The 5,673-nt window shown below is 29.9% G+C and overlaps 1 non-coding gene across 1 annotated transcript; it reads left to right on the forward strand.

Annotated features, from left to right (window-relative positions):
• The first annotated feature begins 5,282 nt into the window (after positions 1-5,282).
• Positions 5,283-5,388, forward strand: LOC131817168 (U6 spliceosomal RNA). Its single transcript, XR_009348376.1, has one exon. It is a non-coding gene; the product is annotated as a U6 spliceosomal RNA (small nuclear RNA).
• The last annotated feature ends 285 nt before the right edge of the window (positions 5,389-5,673 follow it).

Here is a 5,673-nt window from a genome sequence, read left to right on the forward strand (position 1 = left end):
GAATTTGGAGTATGATTGTCTTGTAGAGTCTCAGATATAAGAGAAAATCCTGCCAAGGAGCACCATACCATTAGTATAGCTCTTTATTATCTCTACTCAATAAGAGTTTCAAATATAATGTCTTGAACATAGCAAAATGGAACAAAGCACACAAAGAAAAACCATTAACAACATTTTATAGACAAAATGGGATTAAGTATGATGTTAAAATGATCAATAAAGATTGTAAAATGGCTTGATTACTCTGCTCAAAGAAATGAGAGGGGAAGCAAATTGAACAAAAAACTGAAACTAAAAATGATATTGAGAAAGATTTTATAAATGAACCAAATGGATACTCTAGAACTTTAAAGATATGACAGCCAATTTAAGATACCACAGGGGTGCCTGGGTGGCTCACTTAATTAAACCACCAATTCTTTTTCCTTTTTTTTTTAACACCTTATTTTTATTTTATTTCTTTCATTTTGGCTCAGGTCATGATGTCAGGGTTGTGAAATAGAGCCCAGAGTTGGGCTCTGTGCTGAGCCTGGAGCCTGCTTAAGATTCTTTTCCCTTCTTTTTCTATCCCTCCCTGCGCTCTCACTCGCTCGCTCTCTCTTGCTTGCAAATAAATAAATAGATAGATAGATAGATAGATAGATAATAGACAAAGCAAAATAAAAGCAGATTATGAAAATAAATATAAAGATTTTGAAATGAAAACAAGTTCAAAATAAAATAGAGAAGACCTACACAGCTAAAAGTTCATTCAGAAAATCTACTATTAAAGAAGTCAGTATGACATAATGTTAAGATATCAAAAGATTTGAGCATGTACTGTACAGAAAGGGTAATCCAAACGGCCACTCATATATAAAAACTGTTTATCTTTATTATGAATCTGGAATTAAATTAAATTAAAAATAAATTAAAACCTAGAATGGCATACTATTACACACTTACCATATTGGGCAACAGTGAAAATGTCTTGCAAGAATGTGAAGGAATGACAATGCACATAATAAAAACATATGAGGTAAGTTGGACAATATTTAGAAAACTTAAAAATTAAAAAAAAATTTGGTCCATTCCTAGAAATACAACATGGAACTAAAGGAATATTTTCACCAGGATATGCAAACAGATGATTATTGTTATTTCATTCATAACGGCAGATCAGTAGTGGTATATTTGCACAATGTTACATTAAATAGGAGAGAATATTAACAAACTGGGAGGAGGGGCTAGGTTTTATCATAAACAGATCTTCTATGGTGCTAATTATGTTCTATTTCTCAAAATTTTTAAGTTAAAAAAGTTTTCAAATTTATATCTAGATATATAGATAGGTAAATGATAGATAGACAGATATCCCAGAAGCTGCAATGCTAGGCTAAGACCAGGCTTCAAAGGGCTTTTCTATGCTCTACTAAACACTTTAAACCATTCATTATATCATAGCTCAGTGTTCAAATGTCCATTTGTTTCCTCAGTTTCCTAATATTTATCTTAAGGTGACCTGATCCAGACTTTTGATCACCTTTGTCTAAATATTTCTATTTTAACAAAGTCCTTTTGAACACTCAGAGACTAAAACTTAGAAAAATACTCTGATTGTTGTCTCACTAGAGTGGAAAATATATAGTTACCCATTAAATAATGATATCCATGTCTACATTAGATCCATGACATTTTTAATTCTTGGGAGCTTTTGGCTAAATGAATTTTTAAGCTTCCTTTAAATGGAGCTTTAAGCCATCACCACATGAATAAAATTAAAGAACTAAATGAAAACAAGCCAAGTATTTACAGAGTAATAGAATGTGCAGTGGAAAGAGTACAATTCTGAAATCATAAAGCCTAAATTAGTGTGATGCATCTTTACCAGCCATGTAATCAAAAACCAGTTATCTAAATGTGTTAGCCTCAGTTTTTTCACCCATGAAATGGTGATGATAATACTTATTATGCAGAGTTGTTGTGTGGATGTAATGAAGCATGGAGCATGAGAGTTTCATATTCCATGCTAAAATGATAGCTATTTTTATACTTATAATAATTCTAATAATAGTAATTAAATTGTTCAAAATGATAATATTAATTTATATTGAGGCATTGTATTGACTATTCATAGACACATTTACCAAAATAAATTTCATTTTACTTTACACCCTCTGAGGCTATATATTCCCTAATTTAATATGAATCTCATTATGAATAATAATTATCATAATAAATATGCTGATTTTTCTTTTATTTATTTTTAGGGAAGTATCCTTTACTGTTGAACATAAAGAAACTTAAGCAAGTCTGTCTTATTCAAAATTTGCATGCTGCTTTCTTATGAAACTAGATTATAGAGTTGTATGAAATAAATGCATGCAGTTAAGACATTTATGTTTGGAAAACTGGGTGGTCAGTTTAGTATTTCAAAAGAAGATTTTAAATTTAAACCTTAAAACTGAGCTCTTTCAGCCTTATTTATAGACCATCCTTCATGCTTCATAAGTATTCCTTCATTGTAAACTAACTAATAGTGTTTGTCACAGTGTATATAACTAAAATGGATTTTGTATTCTATTATTTCAGAGTTAGTTGCAGTTTCTACTTCCTTACTTCCTTTTTTGAAAAATAGATTAATTCTACAAAAAGTTTTTTCGAGCTTTATTGAAAAATAATTGACATATTATAATTTGTAAATTTAAGAAATGATTTCTTATAACACTGCAAACTTTTAACATTGTGTAAATTTTGTACCGTTTGATAAATTGGTATACATCTGTATTGCAATATAATCTACATAAAAATGTTAATACATCTACTATCTCATATAGTTGCCTCTGTTTTTTATGCATGTATTGTAAGGAATTTTAAGATCTACTCTCTTAGCAACTTTTATGTATATAGTACAGTAGAGATAAACTTCAGAGGTCTTGTGGGTTTTGTTCCAGACTGCCTCAATAAAGTGATTATCTCAATAAACTAAGTCAAATCATTATTATTTTTTTTGGTTTCCCAGTGCAAATAAAAAATTATGTTTCCCAGTGCATATAAAAAATAAACACTATACTGTACTGTTCAAAAGCATTATGTCTTTAAAGAAAAAAAATGTATATACCTTAAGTAAACTAGTTCTGAGTTTTCAGTGGGTCATAATTACTGATCACAGATCACCATAACAAGTACAATAATAATGAAAAAACTTGAAATATTGCAAGAATTACCAACATGTGACAGAGAGACACAAAATGAACAAATGTTTAGAAAAATGGTTGCAGCAGACCTATTTTATACAAGATTGCTATAAACTTTCAACTTGTAAGAATGTGATATATGCAAAGTTTAATAAAGGGAAGCACAATAAAAAAGTATGTATATATTATTAACTATGATCATCATGCTGTACATTAGATCCCCAGAACGTTTTCATATTATAGTTGCAAGTTTGTGCTCTTTGACCACCTTATTCCACTCCAGGTTCACCTCTTGTCAACTCAACTCTAAGTTTCCATTAGTTTGCTTTTTCTTCAGATTCTGTATGTAAGGGATATCATAATACATAAATTAAAAAAATATATAAAATCTTTGAAATATTTCACTTAGTATAATACCTTCAAGATCCATCCATGCTGTTGTAAATGGCAGTATTTCTTAATTTTTCATGGTTAAGTAGTATTCCATAGTATATATTTACCATACTTATTTTATTCATTCATCCATTAATGGATACTGAAGTTATTTCCATCTCTTGCTTAGAGTTAATAATTTTATAATGAACATAAGAGTGCAGATATGTCTTCGAATAGTGACTTTGTTTCCTTTAGATATATACCTAGAAGTGGGATTACTGAATCATATAGTAATTTTACTTTTAATAATATGAATAATCTCCATACTGTTTTCCATACAAATTTATATCCCTATCACAGTGCGTAAGTTCCCCATTTCCCCAATATTTACCAAAATTTGTTAGTTTTAATTTTTTGGTAGTATATATTCTAATAGGTAGTAATATCTTGCTGTATTTTTCAGAGGTAAACAAAAACAACAACATAATGACTTTGCCCTGAGTTTTTTACGTTGAGCACTTTTTAATGCTCCTGTTGGTCATTTATATAACTTTTTTGAAAAAAAAAAAGTCTATTGAGATCCTTTTGCTATTTTTTTAATTATATATTTTTTTCTTTTTGTATCTGTTGGTTATTAACCTCTTTTCAGATATAAGATTTGTAAGTATTTTCTTCCATTCTGTTGATTGTGTTTTCATTCCCTTTTTTTTTTGGCAATGCAGAAACTTTAGTTTGATGTAATACCATTTATTTATTTTTGCTTTTTTTGCTTGCATTTTTGGTCTGGTATCCAAAAACTATTGGCAAGACCAATGTCAAGGAGAATTTTTCCTATGTTTTCCTTTAGGAAATTTAGATTCATGCATCACATTTAAGTCTTTAATCTATTTCAAGTTAAGATTTATGAGTGATATAAGGTTCCAGTTTCATGCTGGTTTATGTGACTATTCAGTTTTAAATATCATTTACTGAACAGACTATCTTTAACCATTATATATGTTGGCCCCTGTCAAATATTAGGTGACTGTATGAAAGGATTTATTTCTGGACTCTCAATTCTGTTCTACTTGTTTATTGGTCTGTTTTTATGCCAGTATACTTTATTGTTTTGAGCATGAGGGCTTTGTAGTATAGTTTCAAATCAAAAAGTGTAATTTCGCTTCTTCATTCTTTCTCAGAACTGCTTTATTTGTTGTCTTTTATGGTCTCATATAAATTTTAGGATTCTTTACTTACTTCTGTAAAAACACAACATTGGATTTTTAAAAAGATTTTTTATTTATTTATTTGACAGAGAGAGATGACAAGCAGGCAGAGAGGCAGGCAGAGAGAGAAGAGGTAGCAGCTTCCTGCTGAGCAGAGAGCCTGATGCAGGGCTCAATCCCAGGACCCTGGGATCATGACCTGAGCCGAAGGCAGTGGCTTAACCCACTGAGCCACCCAGGCACCCCTAACATTGGATTTTTGATAGGAATTGAATTTACAGATGATTTTTGGTAGTATGGACATTTTAACAATGTTAATTCTTACCATTCATAAATATGAGCTATCTTTCCATTTATGTCTCCTTCAATTTCTTTATCAATGTCATAGTTTATGGGGTACAGATCTTTCATCTTCTTAGTTAAATCTTTTCCTAAGTATTTTATTAGTTTTGATGCTATTGTGAATTAGATTGTTCTCTTTATTTTTTCAGATAGTTCATTATTAGAGTGTTAAAATGCTCGTCTTGTGCTTACTTTGGCAGCACATATACTAAAATTGGAATGATGCAGAGAAGATTAGCTTGATCACTGAACAAGGATGACATGAAAACTGGGAAGCATTCCATATTAAAAAAAAAAAAACGAAACAAAACAAAATTCTTGTCTTTTATATATTGATCTTGTATTTGGCAGCTTTACTAAATTTGTTTATTCAAAATTTTTTGTGAATTTTTTAGGATTTTTTTACATGTAAGTTCATGTTATTAAAAAAAAGAAAATTTTACTTCTTCCTTTTTTTTTTTTGAGTCTTTTATTTCTTTGTGTTCCTTGTTTCTCTGGCTAGGACATCCAGTACTATGTCAAATGAGAGTAGTGAAAGTGGACACACTTGTCTTTGTTCTGATTTTTAAGGGGAA

The sequence above is a fragment of the Mustela lutreola genome, chromosome 15 (genome assembly GCF_030435805.1).
Source record: "Mustela lutreola isolate mMusLut2 chromosome 15, mMusLut2.pri, whole genome shotgun sequence".
Taxonomy (NCBI): Eukaryota; Metazoa; Chordata; class Mammalia; order Carnivora; family Mustelidae; genus Mustela; species Mustela lutreola.